The sequence below is a fragment of the Sycon ciliatum genome, chromosome 5 (assembly GCF_964019385.1).
Source record: "Sycon ciliatum chromosome 5, ocSycCili1.1, whole genome shotgun sequence".
In the NCBI taxonomy this organism is placed as follows: Eukaryota; Metazoa; Porifera; class Calcarea; order Leucosolenida; family Sycettidae; genus Sycon; species Sycon ciliatum.
The window spans coordinates 11,508,388-11,533,515 of record NC_088647.1 but is presented as its reverse complement, the minus strand read 5'-3'; the positions used below and the strand labels follow the sequence as shown (position 1 = coordinate 11,533,515).

The following is a 25,128-nucleotide window of genomic DNA, read 5'->3' as shown; positions in this document are numbered from 1 at the left end:
TAAACTGAGAGAGAATGAGTGAGGCAGCTGGAAGAATTGAGGATGAAAATAGAGATCAGAAGACTCGACGGAGCAATCGTCTCCGTGCTCTAAGAGAAATCGGAGAATGTCCCAATTAGTATTTCAAGAAGACATCACAATTTTCGAAAATAATAATTTCCTTGCCTCGCAACACCGTTCCCTGGCAGCGTTCCCCGGCAGCGCGAGGCAAAGATGTTTTCTGGGAATGTGTGCCGTGTCCTCTCCCGGGCTTTTACGACTCCCTGGTTCCAACCAGTTTCGCCCAGTTCCAACCAGTTTCACCCAGTTCCAACTGGTCTCGGCAGGTTTGCACCGGTTTCAACGGATTATCGCGCCAATTAGGGCTAAGTACGCATGCGCCGTATACCAAGTACCACAGCATCTTCTTGACTTGATTCAGAGAAGTAGTTTGTACACTTGTTTGATCATCGCCTAGAGAGCCTCTTTCGATGTGACTAATGCCGCTAGACCAGACACAAGAACTGCATCAACTTACCATTTCAACGCTAGGCTTGCTAGAGAAATAATCCCCGGAGAAGCGAGGTCGTTGACGTCTGAACTGATATCAGGAAAAAAAAGGCAGCAATGGATAGCGGGTGATCGTGGATGCGAAAAAAAAGATACCAGTAAGTCGTTTCGGCTCGATGGATCAATTGTAAATATCTTCGTCCTTGTAAATTGTAACGTGCAGGCAAGCCTAGAACCTGCAAACCTGGTGTTTCGGGACGTGTGCTACTTTGCTGTAAACGGACAGACAGTCTTGCATTCAATCTCCCTCCTTCATAGGAAAGTGTGGGGCTCTGATATGCTTGACAATGTAGGGCAGCCTTGTGATCACATACCCGGTGATTCGGGCCGTGTATTACTTGGCATTGAGCTATGAGTCAACTTGCATTCAATCTCACTCCTTCAAGGGAAGTGTGGGGCTCTGATATGCTTGACAATGTGGGTCAGCGTTGGGATTACACATACTCCTTCAAGGGAAGTGTGGGGCTCTGATAAGCTTGACAATGAGAGGCAGCCTTGTGATCAGATACCCGGTGATTCGGGCCATGTCTTGCTTGGCAGTGAGCTATGAGTTTTGCATTCAACCTCACTCCTTCAAGGGAAGTGTGGGGCTCTGGTATGCTTGACAATGTGGAGCAGCCTTGTGATTACACATACCCGGTGATTCGGGCCGTGTATTACTTGGCATTGAGCTATGAGTCAGTCTTGCATTCAATCTCACTCCTTCAAGGGAAGTGTGGGGCTCTGACATGCTTGACAATGTGGGTCAGCATTGGGATTACACATACTCCTTCAAGGGAAGTGTGGGGCTCTGATAAGCTTGACAATGAGAGGCAGCCTTGTGATCAGATACCCGGTGATTCGAGCTATGAGTTTTGCATTCAACCTCACTCCTTCAAGGGAAGTGTGGGGCTCTGATATGTTTGGCAATGTGGGTCAGCGTTGCGATAACACATACTCCTTCAAGGGAAGTGTGGGGCTCTGATAAGCTTGACAATGAGAGGCAACCTTGTGTTCAGATACCCGGTGATTCGGGCCATGTATTGCTTGGCAGTGAGCTATGAGTTTTGCATTCAACCTCACTCCTTCAAGGGAAGTGTGGGGCTCTGGTACGCTTGACAATGTGGAGCAGCCTTGTGATTACACATACCCGGTGATTCGGGCCGTGTACTACTTGGCATTGAGCTATGAGTCAGTCTTGCATTCAACCTCACTCCTTCAAGGGAAGTGTGGGGCTCTGATATGCTTGACAATGTGGGTCAGCGTTGGGATTACACATACTCCTTCAAGGGAAGTGTGGGGCTCTGATAAGCTTGACAATGAGAGGCAGCCTTGTGATTAGATACCCGGTGATTCGAGCTATGAGTTTTGCATTCAACCTCACTCCTTCAAGGGAAGTGTGGGGCTCTGATATGCTTGGCAATGTGGGTCAGCGTTGCGATTACACATACTCCTTGAAGGGAAATGTGGGGCTCTGATAAGCTTGACAATGAGAGGAAGCCGGGTGATCAGATAGCCGGTGATTCTGGCTATGTATTGCTTGGCAGTGAGCTATGAGTTTTGCATTTAACCTCACTCCTTCAAGGGAAGTGTGGGGCTCTGGTATGCTTGACAATGTGGAGCAGCCTTGTGATTAAACATACCCGGTGATTCGGGCCGTGTATTACTTGGCATTTAGCTATGAGTCAGTCTTGCATTCAACCTCACTCCTTCCAGGGAAGTGTTGGGCTCTGATATGCTTGACAATGTGGGTCAGCGTTGGGATTACACATACTCCTTCAAGGGAAGTGTGGGGCTCTGATAAGTTTGACAATGAGAGGCAGCCTTGTGTTCAGATACCCGGTGATTCGGGCCATGTATTGCTTGGCAGTGAGCTATGAGTTTTGCATTCAACCTCACTCCTCCAAGGGAAGTGTGGGGCTCTGATATGCTTGGCAATGTGGGTTAGCGTTGCGATTACACATACTCCTTCAAGGGAAGTGTGGGGCTCTGATAAGCTTGACAATGAGAGGCAGCCTTGTGTTCAGATACCCGGTGCTTCGGGCCATGTATTGCTTGGCAGTGAGCTATGAGTTTTGCATTCAACCTCACTCCTGCAAGGGAAGTGTGGGGCTCTGGTATGCTTGACAATGTGGAGCAGCCTTGTGATTACACATACCCGGTGATTCGGGCCGTGTATTACTTGGCATTGAGCTTTGAGTCAGTCTTGCATTCAACCTCACTCCTTCAAGGGAAGTGTGGGGCTCTGATAAGCTTGACAATGTGGTTCAGCCTTGTGATTACACATACCCGGTGATTCGGGCCGTGTATTACTTGGCATTGAGCTATGAGTCAGTCTTGCATTTAACCTCACTCCTTCAAGGGAAGTGTGGGGCTCTGATATAGTTGGCAATGTGGGTCAGCGTTTCGATTACACATACTCCTTTGGGGGAAGTGTGGGGCTCTGATAGGCTTGACAATGAGAGGCAGCCTTGTGTTCAGATACCCGGTGATTCGGGCCATGTATTGCTTGGCAGTGAGCTATGAGTTTTGCATTCAACCTCACTCCTTCAAGGGAAGTGTGGGGCTCTGGTATTCTTGACAATGTGGAGCAGCCTTGTGATTACACATACCCGGTGATTCGGGCTATGCATTGCTTGGCAGTGAGCTATGAGTTTTGCATTCAACCTCACTCCTTCAAGGGAAGTGTGGGGATCTGATATGCTTGACAATGTGGGTCAGCGTTGGGATTACACATACTCCTTCAAGGGAAGTGTGGGGCTCTGATAAGCTTGACAATGAGAGGCAGCCTTGTGATCAGATATCCTGTGATTCGAGCTATGAGTTTTGCATTCAACCTCACTCCTTCAAGGGAAGTGTGGGGCTCTGATATACTTGGCAATGTGGGTCAGCGTTGCGATTACACATACTCCTTCAAGGGAAGTGTGGGGCTCTGATAGGCTTGACAATGAGAGGCAGCCTTGTGTTCAGATACCCGGTGATTCGGGCCATGTATTGCTTGGCAGTGAGCTATGAGTTTTGCATTCAACCTCACTCCTTCAAGGGAAGTGTGGGGCTCTGGTATTCTTGACAATGTGGAGCAGCCTTGTGATTACACATACCCGGTGATTCGGGCTATGCATTGCTTGGCAGTGAGCTATGAGTTTTGCATTCAACCTCACTCCTTCAAGGGAAGTGTGGGGATCTGATATGCTTGACAATGTGGGTCAGCGTTGGGATTACACATACTCCTTCAAGGGAAGTGTGGGGCTCTGATAAGCTTGACAATGAGAGGCAGCCTTGTGATCAGATATCCTGTGATTCGAGCTATGAGTTTTGCATTCAACCTCACTCCTTCAAGGGAAGTGTGGGGCTCTGATATGCTTGGCAATGTGGGTCAGCGTTGCGATTACACAAACTCGTTCAAGGGAAATGTGGGGCTCTGATAAGCTTGACAATGAGAGGCAGCCGTGTGATCAGATACCCGGTGATTCGAGCTATGAGTTTTGCATTCAACCTCACTCCTTCAAGGGAAGTGTGGGGCTCTGATAAACTTGGCAATGTGGGTCAGCGTTGCGATTACACATACTCCTTCAAGGGAAGTGTGGGGCTCTGATAGGCTTGACAATGAGAGGCAGCCTTGTGTTCAGATACCCGGTGATTCGGGCCATGTATTGCTTGGCAGTGAGCTATGAGTTTTGCATTCAACCTCACTCCTTCAAGGGAAGTATGGGGCTCTGGTATGCTTGACAATGTGGAGCAGCCTTGTGATTACACATAACCGGTGATTTGGGCCGTGTATGACTTGGCATTGAGCTATGAGTCAGTCTTTCATTCAACCTCACTCCTTCAAGGGAAGTGTGGGGCCCTGATATGCTTGACAATGTGGGTCAGCGTTGGGATTACACATACTCCTTCAAGGGAAGTGTGGGGCTCTGATAAGCTTGACAATGAGAGGCAGCCTTGTGATCAGATACCCGGTAATTCGGGCTATGTATTGCTTGGCAGTGAGCTATGAGTTTTGCATTAACCCTTTACCTTCTGTGTGTACATGAATCGACCGAATTTGGTCGATGGACATGCATGCACTAAAACATTCGTAACTCGATCAATTCTTAACGTAATCTCAAAAACTAAATATGTAGGAAGAAGCCGAAGTGCCCAGCTGTTCATTGCAACAATCGGCGAAGAGCTGCGATGCCGCATTCCAAAGATATCGCGCTCGACATTCCAGTCACGGCAAAAGTCGATTTTTTTCTGAGTGACTGGCCTTGAGCTGGGGATTTTCCCTCTCCTGACATGCTGAGTTACCTGTGCATGTTTTGAGCGCGTGGGCAGCATAAAAAGAAACCCAGGACAACAAATTTGAAATGTTTACGATGAAGGAGTGAGAAATGGCTGACGAGGAGAGAATTTTCTCGGATACCCAGCGATGGGGAGTATTTGAAGCACCCTGACGTTGGATATGTGATCTCAGTAGTGTCCAGTTTGAGCTCATTGTACGCAGCTCGTGGAGAGCTTTCCAGAATGCCCAAGAGTGTGAAAATCGGTTGATTATAACCAAAGATATTCTCAGAATGAGGTGAGAAATATCGTATTTGGAACTGCCTGGGAATTATGGTCAGAAGGTAAAGGGTTAAACCTCACTCATTCAAGGGAAGTGAGGGGCTCTGGTATGCTTGACAATGTGGAGCAGCCTTGTGATTACACATACCCGGTGATTCCTGCCGTGTATTGCTTGGCATTGAGCTATGAGTCAGTCTTGCATTCAACCTCACTCCTTCAAGGGAAGTGTGGGGCTCTGATAAAGCTTGACAATATGGTTCAGCCTTGTAATTACACATACCCGGTGATTCGGGCCGTGTATTACTTGGCACTGAGCTATGAGTCAGTCTTGCATTCAACCTCACTCCTTCAAGGGAAGTGTGGGGCTCTGATATGCTTGACAATGTGGTTCAGCCTTGTGATTACACATACCCGGTGATTCGGGCCGTGTATTACTTGGCATTGAGCTATGAGTCAGTCTTGCATTCAACCTCACTCCTTCGGGGGAAGTGTGGGGCTCTGATAAGCTTGACAATGTGGAGCAGCCTTGAGATTACACATAACCGGTGATTCGGGCCGTGTACTACTTGGCATTTAGCTATGAGTCAGTCTTTCATTCAACCTCACTCCTTCAAGGGAAGTGTGGGGCTCTGATATGCTTGACAATGTGGAGCAGCCTTGTGATTCAGATACTCCTTCAAGGGAAGTGTGGGGCTCTGATAAGCTTGACAATTAGAGGCAGCCTTGTGATCAGATACCCGGTGATTCGGGCTATGTATTGCTTGGCAGTGAGCTATGAGTTTTGCATTCAACCTCACTCCTTCAAGGGAAGTGTGGGGCTCTGGTATGCTTGACAATGTGGAGCAGCCTTGTGATTACACATACCCGGTGATTCCAGCCGTGTATTGCTTGGCATTCAGCTATGAGTCAGTCTTGCATTCAACCTCACTCCTTCAAGGGAAGTGTGGGGCTCTGATAAGCTTGACAATGTGGTTCAGCCTTGTAATTACACATACCCGGTGATTCGGGCCGTGTATTACTTGGCAATGAGCTATGAGTCAGTCTTGCATTCAACCTCACTCCTTCAAGGGAAGTGTGGGGCTCTGATATGCTTGACAATGTGGGTCAGCATTGGGATTACACATACTCCTTCAAGGGAAGTGTGGGGCTCTGATAAGCTTGACAATGAGAGGCAGCCTTGTGATCAGATACCCGGTGATTCGAGCTATGAGTTTTGCATTCAACCTCACTCCTTCAAGGGAAGTGTGGGGCTCTGATATGCTTGGCAATGTGGGTCAGCGTTGCGATAACACATACTCCTTCAAGGGAAGTGTGGGGCTCTGATAAGCTTGACAATGAGAGGCAACCTTGTGTTCAGATACCCGGTGATTCGGGCCATGTATTGCTTGGCAGTGAGCTATGAGTTTTGCATTCAACCTCACTCCTTCAAGGGAAGTGTGGGGCTCTGGTATGCTTGACAATGTGGAGCAGCCTTGTGATTACACATACCCGGTGATTCGGGCCGTGTACTACTTGGCATTGAGCTATGAGTCAGTCTTGCATTCAACCTCACTCCTTCAAGGGAAGTTTGGGGCTCTGATATGCTTGACAATGTGGGTCAGCGTTGGGATTACACATACTCCTTCAAGGGAAGTGTGGGGCTCTGATAAGCTTGACAATGAGAGGCAGCCTTGTGATTAGATACCCGGTGATTCGAGCTATGAGTTTTGCATTCAACCTCACTCCTTCAAGGGAAGTGTGGGGCTCTGATATGCTTGGCAATGTGGGTCAGCGTTGCGATTACACATACTCCTTGAAGGGAAATGTGGGGCTCTGATAAGCTTGACAATGAGAGGAAGCCGGGTGATCAGATAGCCGGTGATTCTGGCTATGTATTGCTTGGCAGTGAGCTATGAGTTTTGCATTTAACCTCACTCCTTCAAGGGAAGTGTGGGGCTCTGGTATGCTTGACAATGTGGAGCAGCCTTGTGATTAAACATACCCGGTGATTCGGGCCGTGTATTACTTGGCATTTAGCTATGAGTCAGTCTTGCATTCAACCTCACTCCTTCCAGGGAAGTGTTGGGCTCTGATATGCTTGACAATGTGGGTCAGCGTTGGGATTACACATACTCCTTCAAGGGAAGTGTGGGGCTCTGATAAGTTTGACAATGAGAGGCAGCCTTGTGTTCAGATACCCGGTGATTCGGGCCATGTATTGCTTGGCAGTGAGCTATGAGTTTTGCATTCAACCTCACTCCTCCAAGAGAAGTGTGGGGCTCTGATATGCTTGGCAATGTGGGTTAGCGTTGCGATTACACATACTCCTTCAAGGGAAGTGTGGGGCTCTGATAAGCTTGACAATGAGAGGCAGCCTTGTGTTCAGATACCCGGTGATTCGGGCCATGTATTGCTTGGCAGTGAGCTATGAGTTTTGCATTCAACCTCACTCCTGCAAGGGAAGTGTGGGGCTCTGGTATGCTTGACAATGTGGAGCAGCCTTGTGATTACACATACCCGGTGATTCGGGCCGTGTATTACTTGGCATTGAGCTATGAGTCAGTCTTGAATTCAACCTCACTCCTTCAAGGGAAGTGTGGGGCTCTGATAAGCTTGACAATGTGGTTCAGCCTTGTGATTACACATACCCGGTGATTCGGGCCGTGTATTACTTGGCATTGAGCTTTGAGTCAGTCTTGCATTCAACCTCACTCCTTCAAGGGAAGTGTGGGGCTCTGATAAGCTTGACAATGAGGTTCAGCCTTGTGATTACACATACCCGGTGATTCGGGCCGTGTATTACTTGGCATTGAGCTATGAGTCAGTCTTGCATTTAACCTCACTCCTTCAAGGGAAGTGTGGGGCTCTGATATAGTTGGCAATGTGGGTCAGCGTTTCGATTACACATACTCCTTCGGGGGAAGTGTGGGGCTCTGATAGGCTTGACAATGAGAGGCAGCCTTGTGTTCAGATACCCGGTGATTCGGGCCATGTATTGCTTGGCAGTGAGCTATGAGTTTTGCATTCAACCTCACTCCTTCAAGGGAAGTGTGGGGCTCTGGTATTCTTGACAATGTGGAGCAGCCTTGTGATTACACATACCCGGTGATTCGGGCTATGCATTGCTTGGCAGTGAGCTATGAGTTTTGCATTCAACCTCACTCCTTCAAGGGAAGTGTGGGGATCTGATATGCTTGACAATGTGGGTCAGCGTTGGGATTACACATACTCCTTCAAGGGAAGTGTGGGGCTCTGATAAGCTTGACAATGAGAGGCAGCCTTGTGATCAGATATCCTGTGATTCGAGCTATGAGTTTTGCATTCAACCTCACTCCTTCAAGGGAAGTGTGGGGCTCTGATATACTTGGCAATGTGGGTCAGCGTTGCGATTACACATACTCCTTCAAGGGAAGTGTGGGGCTCTGATAGGCTTGACAATGAGAGGCAGCCTTGTGTTCAGATACCCGGTGATTCGGGCCATGTATTGCTTGGCAGTGAGCTATGAGTTTTGCATTCAACCTCACTCCTTCAAGGGAAGTATGGGGCTCTGGTATGCTTGACAATGTGGAGCAGCCTTGTGATTACACATAACCGGTGATTCGGGCCGTGTATTACTTGGCATTGAGCTATGAGTCAGTCTTTCATTCAACCTCACTCCTTCAAGGGAAGTGTGGGGCCCTGATATGCTTGACAATGTGGGTCAGCGTTGGGATTACACATACTCCTTCAAGGGAAGTGTGGGGCTCTGATAAGCTTGACAATGAGAGGCAGCCTTGTGATCAGATACCCGGTAATTCGGGCTATGTATTGCTTGGCAGTGAGCTATGAGTTTTGCATTAAACCTCACTCCTTCAAGGGAAGTGAGGGGCTCTGGTATGCTTGACAATATGGTTCAGCCTTGTAATTACACATACCCGGTGATTCGGGCCGTGTATTACTTGGCACTGAGCTATGAGTCAGTCTTGCATTCAACCTCACTCCTTCAAGGGAAGTGTGGGGCTCTGATATGCTTGACAATGTGGTTCAGCCTTGTGATTACACATACCCGGTGATTCGGGCCGTGTATTACTTGGCATTGAGCTATGAGTCAGTCTTGCATTCAACCTCACTCCTTCGGGGGAAGTGTGGGGCTCTGATAAGCTTGACAATGTGGAGCAGCCTTGAGATTACACATAACCGGTGATTCGGGCCGTGTACTACTTGGCATTGAGCTATGAGTCAGTCTTGCATTCAACCTCACTCCTTCAAGGGAAGTGTGGGGCTCTGATAAGCTTGACAATTAGAGGCAGCCTTGTGATCAGATACCCGGTGATTCGGGCTATGTATTGCTTGGCAGTGAGCTATGAGTTTTGCATTCAACCTCACTCCTTCAAGGGAAGTGTGGGGATCTGGTATGCTTGACAATGTGGAGCAGCCTTGTGATTACACATACCCGGTGATTCGGGCCGTGTATTACTTGGCATTGAGCTATGAGTCAGTCTTGCATTCAACCTCACTCCTTCAAGGGAAGTGTGGGGCTCTGATATGCTTGACAATGTGGGTCCGCGTTGGGATTACACATACTTCTTCAAGGGAAGTGTGGGGCTCTGATTAGCTTTACAATGAGAGGCAGCCTTGTGTTCAGATACCCGGTGATTCGGGCCATGTCTTGCTTGGCAGTGAGCTATGAGTTTTGCATTCAACCTCACTCCTTCAAGGGAAATGTGGGGCTCTGGTATGCTTGACAATGTGGAGCAGCCTTGTGATTACCAGACCCGGTGATTCGGGCCGTGTATTACTTGGCATTGAGCTGTGAATCAGTCTTGCATTCAACCTCACTCCTTCAAGGGAAGTGTGGGGCTCTGACATGCTTGACAATGTGGGTCAGCGTTGGGATTACACATACTCCTTCAAGGGAAGTGTGGGGCTCTGATAAGCTTGACAATGAGAGGCAGCCTTGTGATCAGATACCCGGTGATTCGAGCTATGAGTTTTGCATTCAACCTCACTCCTTCAAGGGAAGTGTGGGGCTCTGATACGCTTGGCAATGTGGGTCAGCGATGCGATTACACATACTCCTTCAAGGGAAATGTGGGGCTCTGATAAGCTTGACAATGAGAGGCTGCCGTGTGATCCGATAGCCGGGGATTCGGGCTATGTATTGCTTGGCAGTGAGCTACGAGTTTTGCATTTAACCTCACTCCTTCAAGGGAAGTGTGGGGCTCTGGTATGCTTGACAATGTGGAGCAGCCTTGTGATTAAACATACCCGGTGATTCGGGCCGTGTATTACTTGGCATTTAGCTATGAGTCAGTCTTGCATTCAACCTCACTCCTTCCAGGGAAGTGTTGGGCTCTGATATGCTTGACAATGTGGGTCAGCGTTGGGATTACACATACTCCTTCAAGGGAAGTGTGGGGCTCTGATAAGTTTGACAATGAGAGGCAGCCTTGTGTTCAGATACCCGGTGATTCGGGCCATGTATTGCTTGGCAGTGAGCTATGAGTTTTGCATTCAACCTCACTCCTCCAAGAGAAGTGTGGGGCTCTGATATGCTTGGCAATGTGGGTTAGCGTTGCGATTACACATACTCCTTCAAGGGAAGTGTGGGGCTCTGATAAGCTTGACAATGAGAGGCAGCCTTGTGTTCAGATACCCGGTGATTCGGGCCATGTATTGCTTGGCAGTGAGCTATGAGTTTTGCATTCAACCTCACTCCTGCAAGGGAAGTGTGGGGCTCTGGTATGCTTGACAATGTGGAGCAGCCTTGTGATTACACATACCCGGTGATTCGGGCCGTGTATTACTTGGCATTGAGCTATGAGTCAGTCTTGAATTCAACCTCACTCCTTCAAGGGAAGTGTGGGGCTCTGATAAGCTTGACAATGTGGTTCAGCCTTGTGATTACACATACCCGGTGATTCGGGCCGTGTATTACTTGGCATTGAGCTTTGAGTCAGTCTTGCATTCAACCTCACTCCTTCAAGGGAAGTGTGGGGCTCTGATAAGCTTGACAATGAGGTTCAGCCTTGTGATTACACATACCCGGTGATTCGGGCCGTGTATTACTTGGCATTGAGCTATGAGTCAGTCTTGCATTTAACCTCACTCCTTCAAGGGAAGTGTGGGGCTCTGATATAGTTGGCAATGTGGGTCAGCGTTTCGATTACACATACTCCTTCGGGGGAAGTGTGGGGCTCTGATAGGCTTGACAATGAGAGGCAGCCTTGTGTTCAGATACCCGGTGATTCGGGCCATGTATTGCTTGGCAGTGAGCTATGAGTTTTGCATTCAACCTCACTCCTTCAAGGGAAGTGTGGGGCTCTGGTATTCTTGACAATGTGGAGCAGCCTTGTGATTACACATACCCGGTGATTCGGGCTATGCATTGCTTGGCAGTGAGCTATGAGTTTTGCATTCAACCTCACTCCTTCAAGGGAAGTGTGGGGATCTGATATGCTTGACAATGTGGGTCAGCGTTGGGATTACACATACTCCTTCAAGGGAAGTGTGGGGCTCTGATAAGCTTGACAATGAGAGGCAGCCTTGTGATCAGATATCCTGTGATTCGAGCTATGAGTTTTGCATTCAACCTCACTCCTTCAAGGGAAGTGTGGGGCTCTGATATACTTGGCAATGTGGGTCAGCGTTGCGATTACACATACTCCTTCAAGGGAAGTGTGGGGCTCTGATAGGCTTGACAATGAGAGGCAGCCTTGTGTTCAGATACCCGGTGATTCGGGCCATGTATTGCTTGGCAGTGAGCTATGAGTTTTGCATTCAACCTCACTCCTTCAAGGGAAGTATGGGGCTCTGGTATGCTTGACAATGTGGAGCAGCCTTGTGATTACACATAACCGGTGATTCGGGCCGTGTATTACTTGGCATTGAGCTATGAGTCAGTCTTTCATTCAACCTCACTCCTTCAAGGGAAGTGTGGGGCCCTGATATGCTTGACAATGTGGGTCAGCGTTGGGATTACACATACTCCTTCAAGGGAAGTGTGGGGCTCTGATAAGCTTGACAATGAGAGGCAGCCTTGTGATCAGATACCCGGTAATTCGGGCTATGTATTGCTTGGCAGTGAGCTATGAGTTTTGCATTAAACCTCACTCCTTCAAGGGAAGTGAGGGGCTCTGGTATGCTTGACAATATGGTTCAGCCTTGTAATTACACATACCCGGTGATTCGGGCCGTGTATTACTTGGCACTGAGCTATGAGTCAGTCTTGCATTCAACCTCACTCCTTCAAGGGAAGTGTGGGGCTCTGATATGCTTGACAATGTGGTTCAGCCTTGTGATTACACATACCCGGTGATTCGGGCCGTGTATTACTTGGCATTGAGCTATGAGTCAGTCTTGCATTCAACCTCACTCCTTCGGGGGAAGTGTGGGGCTCTGATAAGCTTGACAATGTGGAGCAGCCTTGAGATTACACATAACCGGTGATTCGGGCCGTGTACTACTTGGCATTGAGCTATGAGTCAGTCTTGCATTCAACCTCACTCCTTCAAGGGAAGTGTGGGGCTCTGATAAGCTTGACAATTAGAGGCAGCCTTGTGATCAGATACCCGGTGATTCGGGCTATGTATTGCTTGGCAGTGAGCTATGAGTTTTGCATTCAACCTCACTCCTTCAAGGGAAGTGTGGGGATCTGGTATGCTTGACAATGTGGAGCAGCCTTGTGATTACACATACCCGGTGATTCGGGCCGTGTATTACTTGGCATTGAGCTATGAGTCAGTCTTGCATTCAACCTCACTCCTTCAAGGGAAGTGTGGGGCTCTGATATGCTTGACAATGTGGGTCCGCGTTGGGATTACACATACTTCTTCAAGGGAAGTGTGGGGCTCTGATTAGCTTTACAATGAGAGGCAGCCTTGTGTTCAGATACCCGGTGATTCGGGCCATGTCTTGCTTGGCAGTGAGCTATGAGTTTTGCATTCAACCTCACTCCTTCAAGGGAAATGTGGGGCTCTGGTATGCTTGACAATGTGGAGCAGCCTTGTGATTACCAGACCCGGTGATTCGGGCCGTGTATTACTTGGCATTGAGCTGTGAATCAGTCTTGCATTCAACCTCACTCCTTCAAGGGAAGTGTGGGGCTCTGACATGCTTGACAATGTGGGTCAGCGTTGGGATTACACATACTCCTTCAAGGGAAGTGTGGGGCTCTGATAAGCTTGACAATGAGAGGCAGCCTTGTGATCAGATACCCGGTGATTCGAGCTATGAGTTTTGCATTCAACCTCACTCCTTCAAGGGAAGTGTGGGGCTCTGATACGCTTGGCAATGTGGGTCAGCGATGCGATTACACATACTCCTTCAAGGGAAATGTGGGGCTCTGATAAGCTTGACAATGAGAGGCTGCCGTGTGATCCGATAGCCGGGGATTCGGGCTATGTATTGCTTGGCAGTGAGCTACGAGTTTTGCATTTAACCTCACTCCTTCAAGGGAAGTGTGGGGCTCTGGTATGCTTGACAATGTGGAGCAGCCTTGTGATTAAACATACCCGGTGATTCGGGCCGTGTATTACTTGGCATTGAGCTATGAGTCAGTCTTGACTTCAACCTCACTCCTTCAAGGGAAGTGTGGGGCTCTGATATGCTTGACAATGTGGGTCAGCGTTGGGATTACACATACTCCTTCAAGGGAAGTGTGGGGCTCTGATAAGCTTGACAATGAGAGGCAGCCTTGTGATCAGATACCCGGTGATTCGGGTTATGTATTGCTCGGCAGTGAGCTATGAGTTTTGCATTCAACCTCACTCCTTCAAGGGAAGTGTGGGGCTCTGATAAGCTTGACAATGTGGAGCAGCCTTGTGATTACACATACCCGGTGATTCGGGCCGTGTATTACTTGGCATTGAGCTATGAGTCAGTCTTGCATTCAACCTCACTCCTTCAAGGGAAGTGTGGGGCTCTGATATGCTTGACAATGTGGTTCAGCCTTGTGATTACACATACCCGGTGATTCGGGCCGTGTATTACTTGGCATAGAGCTATGAGTCAGCCTTGCATTTAACCTCACTCCATCAAGGGAAGTGGGGGGCTCTGATATAGTTGGCAATGTGGGTCAGCGTTGCGATTACACATACTCCTTCGGGGGAAGTGTGGGGCTCTGATAAGCTTGACAATGAGAGGCAGCCTTGTGATCAGATACCCGGTGATTCGGGCTAGGTATTGCTTGGCAGTGCGCTATGAGTTTTGCATTCAATCTCACTCCTTGAAGGGAAGTGTGGGGCTCTGGTATGCTTGACAATGTGGAGCAGCCTTGTGATCACACATACCCGGTGATTCGGGCCGTGTATTACTTGGCATTGAGCTATGAGTCAGTCTTGCATTCAACCTCACTCCTTCAAGGGAAGTGTGGGGCTCTGATATGCTTGGCAATGTGGGTCAGCGTTGCGATTACACATACTCCTTCAAGGGAAGTGTGGGGCTCTGATAAGCTTGACAATGAGAGGCAGCCTTGTGTTCAGATACCCGGTGATTCGGGCCATGTATTGCTTGGCAGTGAGCTATGAGTTTTGCATTCAACCTCACTCCTTCAAGGGAAGTGTGGGGCTCTGATAAGCTTGACAATGTGGGCCAGCGTTTCGATTACACATACTCCTTCAAGGGAAGTGTGGGGCTGTGATAAGCTTGACAATGAGAGGCAGCCTTGTGATTACACATACCCGGTGATTCGGACCGTGCACCACTTGGCAGTCAGCTATGAGTCAGTCTTGCATTCAACCTCACTCCTTCAAGGGAGGTGTGGGGCTCTGATATGCTTGGCAATGTGGGTCAGCGTTGCGATTACACATACTTCTTCAAGGGAAGTGTGGGACTCTGATAAGCTTGACAATGAGAGGCAGCCTTGTGATTACACATACCCGGTGATTCGGACCGTGCACCACTTGGCAGTCAGCTAGGAGTCAGTCTTGCATTCAACCTAACTCCTTCAAGGGAAGTGTGGGGCTCTGATATGCTTGGCAATGTCGGTCAGCGTTGCGATTACACATACTCCTTCAAGGGAAGTGTGGGGTCTGATAAGCTTGACAATGAGAGGCAGCCTTGTGATTACACATACCCGGTGATTCGGGCCGTGTATTACCTGGCATTGAGCTATGAGTCAGTCTTGCATTCAACCTCACTCCTTCAAGGGAAGTGTGGGGCTCTGATATGCTTGACAATGTGGATCAGCGTTGCGATTACACATACTCCTTCAAGGGAAGTGTGGGGCTCTGATGAACTTGACAATGAGAGGCAGCCTTGTGATCAGATACCTGGTGATTCGATCTATGTATTGCTAGGCAGTGAGCTATTAATTTTTGATTTCAACCTCACTTATTCAAGGGAATTGTGGGGCTCTGGTATGCTTGACAATGCGAAGCAGCCTTTTGATTACACATACCCGGTGATTCGGGCCGTGTATTACTTGGCATTGAGCTATGAGTCAGTCTTGCATTCAACCTCACTTCTTCAAGGGAAGTGTGGAGCTCTGATAAGCTTGACAATGTGGAGCAGCCTTGTGATCACACATACCCGGTGATTCGGACCGTGTGCTACTTGGCAGTCAGCTATGAGTCAGTCTTGCATTCAACCTCACTCCTTCAAGGGAAGTGTGGGGCTCTGATATACTTGGCAATGTGGGTCAGCGTTGCGATTACACATACTCCTTCGGGGGAAGTGTGGGGCTTTGATGAGCTTGACAATGAGAGGCAGCCTTGTGGTCAGATACCCGGTGATTCGGGCTAGGTATTGCTTGGCAGTGAGCTATGAGGTTTGCATTCAACCCCACTCCTTTAAAGGAAGTGTGGGGCTCTGGTATGCTTGACAATGTGGAGCAGCCTTGTGATTACACATACCCGGTGATTCGGGCCGTGTATTACTTGGCATTGAGCTATGAGTCAGTCTTGCATTTACCCTCACTCCTTCAAGGGAAGTGTGGGGCTCTGATATGATTGATAATGTGGGGCAGCCTTGTGATCACAAACCCGGAGATTCGGTCCATGTATTGCTGGGCATTGAGCTTTGATTCAGTATTACATTCAACCTCACTCCTTCAAGGGAAGTGTGGGTCTCTGTTTACTTGGCTATGTGGGGTAGCCTTGTGATAACACATACCTGGTGATTCGGGCCGTGTAGCACTTGGCAGTCAGCTATGAGTCAGTCTGGCATTCAACCTCACTCCTTCAAGGGAAGTGTGGGGCTCTGTTCATTTGGCTATGTGGGGCAGCCTAGTGATAACACATACCCGGTGGTTCGGGCCGTTTACCACTTGGCATTCAGCTATGAGTCAGTCTTGCATTCAACCTCACTCCTTCTAGGGAAGTGTGGGTCTCTTATATGCTCGACAATGAGGGGTAGTATTGTGATCAGATACCCGTTGATTCGGGCTCTGAGGTGCTTGGCAGTGAGCTTTGAGTTTTGCAGTCAACCTCACTCCTTCAAGGGAAGTTTGAGGGCCTGATATGATTGACAATGTGGGGCAGCCTTGTGGTCAGATACCCTGTGATTCGGGCCATATCTTGCTTGGCAGACAGCTATGAGCCAGTCTTGCATTCAACCTCACTCCTTCAAGGGAACTGTGGGGCTCTGATCTGCTTGACAATTTGGGGCAGCCTTGTGATTACACATACCCGGTGATTCGGGCCGTGTATTGTTTGGCAGTGAGCTATGAGCCAGTCTTGCATTCAACCTCACTCCTTCAAGGGAACTGTGGGGCTCTGATCTGCTTGACAATTTGGGGCAGCCTTGTGATTACACATACCCGGTGATTCGGGCCGTGTATTGTTTGGCAGTGAGCTATGAGCCAGTCTTGCATTCAACCTCACTCCTTGAAGGGAAGTGTTGCCTGGTGATGTGCTTGACCATGTCGGCAAGTCTAGTGACTGCATACCCGTACATTCCTAGTGTCCGGTATTTGGCAATGGAATGAGTCTTTCTCGCATTCAGCCTCATTCCTATAATGTCTATTTTGAGGTTCTTGTATGCTTGTCAATGTGGGGCAATGTTGTGACTCCGAACGGAGTGATTCAATATACGTTGTACATGGCAAGGAATGAGCAGAGAGACGGAACTTACAGCATCCATTCCATGGTTGTATGTTACTTCATGATGGATGATGAGGTTTTAACGACAATGGCCTTTGTCCCTCATGTTGAGAATGAGGTATAAATCCTCTGACATTTTGAAGTGAAGGATTATTAGTACTAGCCCGAGAGATCTTCGCACCTCAGTAGTGCACTTCAATGACAGTTGAGGGGCTCTGATATCCTCGATAACGGGGTGAAGACTTGGGACTACATACCCCGTGATTCGTGGCGTCTGTTATTAGCAAAGAGCGACGAGTTAGACTTGCATTTGAACTCAGTACTTCAAGGAAAGTGTGGTGCTCTGATGTGCTTGACGTTGTCGGCAGCCTTGTGATTACACATGCCCGGTGATTCGGGCCGTGTATAGCTTGGCAGTGAGGTACGAGTCAGTCTTACGGCTAACCTCACTCATTCAAAGGAAGTGTGGGGCTCTGTTTACTTGGCTATGTGGGGCAGCCTTGTGATAACACATACCTGGTGATTCTGGCCGTGTACCACTTGGCATTGAGCTATGAGTCAGTCTTGCATTCAACCTCACTCCTTCAAGGGAAGTGTGGGGCTCTGATATGCTTGACAATGTGGAGCAGTCATTGTGATTACACATACCCGGTGATTCGGGCCGTGTATTACTTGGCATTGAGCTATGAGTCAGTATTGCATTCAACCTCACTGCTTCAAGAGAAGTGTGGGGATCTGTTTACTTGGCTATGTGGGGCAGCCTTGTGATAACACATAACCGGTGATTCGGGCCGTGTACCACTTGGCAGTCAGCTTTGAGTCAGTCTTGCATTCAACCCCACTCCTTCAAGGGAAGTGTGGGGCTCTGGTATGCTTGACAATGTGGGGTAGCCTTGTGATCACAAAACCGGTGATTCAGGCCATGTATTGCTGGGCATTGAGCTATGAGTCAGTCTTGCATTCAACCTCACTCCTTCAAGGGACGTGTGGGGCTCTGATAAGCTTGACAATGTGGGGTAGCCTTGTGATTACAAAACCGGTGATTCGGGCCATGTATTGCTGGGCATTGAGCTTTGAGTAAGTTTTACAACAAACCTCACTCCTTCAAGGGAAGTGTGGGGCTCTGTTTACTTGCAGCAGCATAACATCGTGAGCGTATATATTGTATCTGTGATTACACTGTAGTTGATGCCAATGGACTTGGTTTGTGTCTTATGTTCCATCTCTGCTGCAGACTCACTGTGTTGTTTGAAGTCGGATCTCTTCATGGACATCTTCTTATCCTGTGCTGAGTGAAGGCCAGTCTGCCAATTCAACTTCAACATTTAAGGTACATATACAAGATTGTGCAATTCCGCTTGGTTTGGACCATGGCATAAATGTTTTGTCACGGTAGCAGCATTCAATTGACCGTAACTTTGGTGTCTCTCAATGGATTTGAGTGAAAATTTCACCACATACTCCTGCCACTATATTGGCCCTCTGGTCATGATTTAAAAGTTCTTGCGCCTCACTGACAGGCTTTCCAGGCCGGAAAAACTCACAATTCCGGCATAGTGCCACGGTGTGCGAGCCACCCAGGAGCCAAAAAAATGGATTTACAATTTTTTTCACATTTTCTTGCCCATTCTGTCCGTGCGCGGGATCCAAACCTAAAAAAAGTCCAGAAGCAGCCATGGGTGGTGGGATAGGGCCCTTCAACGTGGCCCTGGAATCTGTCACAACGGCAGGAGTGGGCGTTGTTTCGCAGACTCCCACAGACCCAAGTCAATTTTGGATTTTTTTTTAGGTTTAGGGTGTGCTACGAGGTCGTACCTTTGATACAACATCCAGTGCTGGGACCTCCACAGCAAGCCATTTCCAAAGCGCTACAAACCGAATCCAGGATACCCTCAAAAATCGGCAAAGACTGCCACTCACGTTCCACTACTGCCTAGTACGGAATCCTACCTGACTTCTTGACACGACTCAAACTTGCCAAAGTCACTAAATCAACGTCAACTACAATAATCAAGTCACATATCTGCAACGTCACGAGGGTTTTGGCAAAAGTCCTGCTGCACGGCGGTGGGCTTCGCCGTGCAGCCCAATACATGGCTTAAAAACGTGAGTTTTTGGACTTGGAGCAAAATTCACACTTTCACGTGTTTCCATGATACGACAAGTTGCGCACGGTCTGCTCACATTCAAATACAGTGCTGCCAACAAATGAGAGCGTGCAACAAAAAAATCTTTCCTTACAAGGGCATAATATCGGCCATAACTCTTGCGGCTGGTGAGATCGAGACAAAAGTTTCAGAGACTTTGCAGCTGTTCATGCTCTTTCAACTGATGTAGTCCTCAATATGAATTCACAAATTCGATTTTTCAGGGATTTTACGACCAGGCTGCCCCCTTAATGTCAAGTTTTCTGGAGATCATGAGTAATACTGTGTGTGCCATGTACAACAAGTCTGTGGCCGTGTGGACTTTACTGGGTTTCACTTAACCTGAATAACTTGCCACTTCAGCGCCACAGCTTCAGAGTGATACATTTGAGTGGCAGTACTTCAGCGCCCCATTTCACCCTTGATTATCTGCGTGGTAAAGTACAGCGCCAAGAAGTTCAGCGCAGTAAAGTACAGCGCGAACATATTATACAGCGCAAACAAGTACAGCGCGAACAAGTACAGCGCAAACAAGAACAGCGCAAACAAGTACAGCGCAAACAAGTACAGTGCAAACAAGTACAGCGCAAACAAGTACAGTGCAAACAAGTACAGCGCAAACAAGTACAGCGCAAACAAGTACAGCGCAAACAAAAACAGCGTGAACAAGAGAAGAAGTTAGTACAGCGCGAACAAGAACAGCGCGATAGAATACAGCGCGATAGAATACAGCGCGGTAGAATACAGTGCGATAAAATGCAGCGTGAACAAGAAGAGCGCGAACAAGTACAGTGCAAACAAGTACAGCGGAAACAAGTACAGCGCAAACAAGAACAGCGCAAACAAGTACAGCGCAAACAAGTACAGTGCAAACAAGTACAGCGCGAACAAGTACAGCGCAAACAAGTACAGCGTGAGCAAGTACAGTGCAAACAAGTACAGCGCAAACAAGAACAGCGCAAACAAGTACAGTGCAAACAAGTACAGTGCAAACAAGTACAGCGCAAACAAGTACAGCGCGAGCAAGTACAGCGCAAACAAGAACAGCGCAAACAAGTACAGTGCAAACAAGTACAGTGCAAACAAGTACAGCGCAAACAAGTACAGCGCGAGCAAGTACAGCGCAAACAAGAACAGCGCAAACAAGTACAGCGCAAACAGTACAGTGCAAACAAGTACAGCGCAAACAAGTACAGCGCAAACAAGTACAGCGCAAACAAGTACAGCGCAAACAAGTACAGCGCAAACAAGTACAGCGCAAACAAGTACAGCGGAAACAAGTACAGTGGAAACAAGTACAGCGCAAACAAGTACAGTGCAAACAAGTACAGCGCAAACAAGAACAGCGCAAACAAGTACAGCGCAAACAAGTACAGTGCAAACAAGTACAGCGCGAACAAGTACAGCGCAAACAAGAACAGCGCAAACAAGTACAGCGCAAACAAGTACAGTGCAAACAAGTACAGTGCAAACAAGTACAGCGCAAACAAGTACAGCGCGAGCAAGTACAGCGCAAACAAGAACAGCGCAAACAAGTACAGTGCAAACAAGTACAGTGCAAACAAGTACACCGCAAACAAGTACAGCGCGAGCAAGTACAGCGCAAACAAGAACAGCGCAAACAAGTACAGCGCAAACAGTACAGTGCAAACAAGTACAGCGCAAACAAGTACAGCGCAAACAAGTACAGCGCAAACAAGTACAGCGCAAACAAGTACAGCGCAAACAAGTACAGCGCAAACAAGTACAGCGCAAACAAGTACAGTGGAAACAAGTACAGCGCAAACAAGTACAGCGCAAACAAGTACAGCGCAAACAAGAACAGCGCAAACAATTACAGTGCAAACAAGTACAGTGCAAACAAGTACAGCGCGAACAAGTACAGCGCAAACAAGAACAGCGCAAACAAGTACAGCGCAAACAAGTACAGTGCAAACAAGTACAGCGCAAACAAGTACAGCGCGAGCAAATACAGCGCAAACAAGTACAGCGCAAACAAGTACAGCGCAAACAAGTACAGCGCAAACAAGTACAGGGCAAACAAGTACAGCGCAAACAAGTACAGCGCAAACAAGTACAGTGCAAACAAGTACAGCGCGAACAAGTACAGCGCGAACAAGTACAGTGCAAACAAGTACAGCGCAAACAAGTACAGCGCAAACAAGTACAGCGCAAACAAGTACAGCGCAAACAAGTACAGCGCAAACAAGTACAGCGCAAACAAGTACAGCGCAAACAAGTACAGCGCAAACAAGTACGGCGCAAACAAGTACGGCGCAAACAAGTACGGCGCGAACAAGTTCGGCGCGAACAAGTACAGCGCGAGCAAGTACAGTGCAAACAAGTACAGCGCGAACAAGTACAGCGCAAACAAGTACAGCGCGAACAAAAACAGCGTGAACAAGAGAAGAAGTTAGTACAGCGCGAACAAGAACAGCGCGATAGAATACAGCGCGATAGAATACAGCGCGGTAGAATACAGTGCGATAAAATGCAGCGTGAACAAGAAGAGCGAGATCAAGTACAGCGCGAATATCTCTTACTCCAAATTTCTGTGTGGTCAGTGTGTCTGTGTGTTCAGTGTGTCTGTGTGTTCAGTGTGTCTGTGTGTTCAGTGTGTCTGTGTGTTCAGTGTGTCTGTGTGTTGAGTGGCATTGGACGGTAGTTTAGGATGGTACCGTCAGTCATTTGAGGTACAAGTTACTTGTGGGGGAGGGTTGACTCCGCTGAAAAAGTTTGAAATTTCCAGCCCAAATCAGTGCTTTTGATTGATTCATGCGGTACCTGTGGCAAGAGTGGTGCTGTCAATACCGTAGTGACCATAGCGTGTCCGACGCCCCTGGTGTTGGTTGCTGATTGGTTTCATATCTTTTTTGTTGTTTTGGATACTGATAGTGGCGGCGTGCTGTTCGTTCACACTACAAGACAGTATTCTGGGTCAGGTAAGATTCTCTTACTGCTGCTTGCACTGCTGTTACTTATCTTGCTGCTGAGCCCGCTCACGCTGCTGCTGCTGCTGCTGAGCCCGCTCCCGCTCTCGAGCGAACCGATACACTTTCTAAAAATTGATATCGTTGTACATGCGGCTGCGCTTGTAGCTCTTCGCTGTACATGCGGCTGCGCTGGTGTCTCTTTGTCGTACATGCTGCTGCGCTGGTGTCTCCTTGTCGTACATGCGGCTGCGCTTGTGTCTCTTTGTCGTACATGCTGTTGCGCTGTCTTTGACTCCTGTATACATGCGGCTACACCATCTTCTGTACCCTCCGTATACACACTTTGTCGTCTTGTCCCCGTTGTACACTCAGTTTCCTGTCTTATTTTCGTTGTTTTCGTCCGTGTGCCATCTTGCTCCTGTCGTATTTGATCGTCCGCCGTCTTGCTCTCACCCCCCTTCGGAACTTTTTTGTATCACGCACTGACAGCTATTTTGTCTCCACCGCCGCCCTTTTCCTCACATCTTCAACTCTTCATAATATTGTAACTAACTTTTCTCCACCTGCTCCCAGTCCCGAGCATTTATTGTCTATTTCGTAAAACTCAGCCAACAATAATTGAAAACAGCCTTCCGACAGGTTGGCAGTGTGTGTGTGTGTGTGTGTGTGTGTGTATGTGTGTGTGTGTGTGTGTGTGTGTGCGTGTGTGTGTGTGTGTGTGTGTGTGTGTACCGTAAAGTACCGTTGATTCCCCCCCCCCACACACACACCATGTCGCTTCCCACCAGCTGGGTTTTCGGCAGGGGACGGGAATTAGATCAAGGCTGTCAAGTGTAGTACGATGTACAACAACGCAGGTCAGGCTCGGTGTGCTGGATTGTGCATATTTTCATCCTGCACTGGCATTTCTTGTGTACAGCAGTGCATGCGTCGGTTCAACACCGCACTTCATTGCATACGCCGAAGTCGCTTCACAGGTCGAAAATTGACAGGGGGTCGCTATTAGAGAGGGTGCTGATCAACGGTACTTTACGGTATGCGTATTGAACAGCTGTTATGCTCTAAGAATCTGCTGTACTTATTATGGTTCCAGTGAGGTCCTTGACTGCAACATGGTGTTATCCAGTGACTGTAGAACATTGACTCATCATTGCGTGTGCATTGTGTGTGTGCTTTGTGTTGTTATGTTTGTGCAGGAAAGAACACAGATAGGACTGCTGTATGGTGGCCGCCGGCCTATCATCATGTTGTGCCGCAGCGTACAGCAGTTTGTCATGCGCCGCAAAGTTAGTACGTGATGAACTGTTCACTGTGTTCACTGTGTTCCGTGTGTAGAATATGCACATTGAACTGTTCCGTGTGTTCCGTGTGTAGAATATGCACATTTAACTGTTAGCATGTCACAAGGCCACCTAGGGACGAGGTGTTTCTTAGCAGGTCGCTTCCTCAAGGAATATCTTGACAAAGTTGCCAATTTTTCTCCTTTTTGTTTGTCAATTTCAATTCTTTGGTCCAATCTCTGGCAATGCCATTCTTCTACTTACAATGCAGCAACATCAGCTGTCAGATATGTTGCTGTTCATGCTATTGCAGACAGTAGTGGCAGTTGTGCCATCTATTCACCAGTGCCGCCAAGAATGTTCGAACATTTGAATATTCTAGAGTGTTTTGATTGAAAAACATTCGAACATTCGAATATTGGAATATTGATGTGCATTCGAGCATAATGGTTCACATTTGATAGGCGTACACAAGCTGTACTGGTCGCGTACGTCTCTCTCTCTATCTCTCAGTTGTTTGAATTTGTAGTGTACATTATACAACATTATTATTAATGATTGGGTTTTTTTTCTTCTTTTCTTTCTTCTTGCTCTCTGCTGTTCTGCCTTCGTGCTGCTGTTCTTGTGGTCTATGGAGTGTGTTGTGTCAGTTGCTGCATGGCGGCTGACTAGTTACATTGCAACATACTAACAACAGCAGCAGCACAGTGACTCTGCTAGCTGCGGCTAGCTGGAGTATAGACTGTAGTACTGCACAGTGGGTAGTAGGCATCACCCAAAATGCTTGCTGAACTCTGATTGGCTGAGAGCAGTTGATCATTTCAGGTGTGAAGTTCAGAGCCAGTATGGGCTATAAAAGTAATCATTCCAGGAGGGGATGGTGGTCGGGGTTTGGGATGGCCGAAATTTTAGCTTTTCTTCCTTCTTTGTTGTTTAGAGAAGGAAGAACAATGCTGGAGTATAATAGACTGCTGTACTGAATAGTAGGTAGGTATCACCCAAATGCTTGCTGAACTCTGATTGGCTGAGGGCAGTTGACCAATCATTTCAGGTGTGAAGTTCAGAGCCAGGATAGGCTATAAAAGTAATCATTCCAGGAGGGGATGGTGGTCGGGGTTTGGGATGGCCGAAATTTTAGCTTTCTTCCTTTCTCCAGAGTTCAGCCAAGAAGAAAACCACTTGCTGAACTCTGCAGAAACAACAAGAGTTCAGCCATTAGCAAGCCAAGAAGAAAACACTTGCCGAACTCTGATTGGAATTTCAGATGTTCTTCCTTCTCCGGCAGAATTTTCCGGCTTATTTTTTGCTAAGTTAGGCGGGCCAGAAGATTCAGAACAGACTTTGCATGAATCTGTATACACACAGCATCCCACACAGCATCTATGCATAGTATATTCTGTATACACACAGCATCTATGCATAGTATATTCTGTATACACACAGCATCTATGCATAGTATATTCCGTATACACACAACATCTATGCATAGTATATTCTGTATACACACAGCATCCCACACAGCATCTATGCATAGTATAATCTGTATACACACAGCATCTATGCATAGTAGATCTACAGGTCGAACTCAGATCCTTTCTCTTTTCTTTAAAATGTTTTACTGCCAGAAGTCGGCTTCATATAAGGAGGCAGATATACCTGTTTGTTGTACGACTTTAAATAAATCCAACCAACCAGA

The 25,128-nt window shown here is 47.9% G+C and overlaps 1 long non-coding RNA gene across 1 annotated transcript; it reads left to right on the top strand.

The window, feature by feature from the left end:
• Positions 1-425: 425 nt before the first annotated feature.
• On the top strand, positions 426-24,041 carry LOC135816605 (uncharacterized). The gene is made up of 4 exons (XR_010553406.1): positions 426-647; positions 18,307-18,402; positions 22,115-22,161; positions 23,349-24,041. It is a non-coding gene; the product is annotated as an uncharacterized LOC135816605 (long non-coding RNA).
• Positions 24,042-25,128: the final 1,087 nt, after the last annotated feature.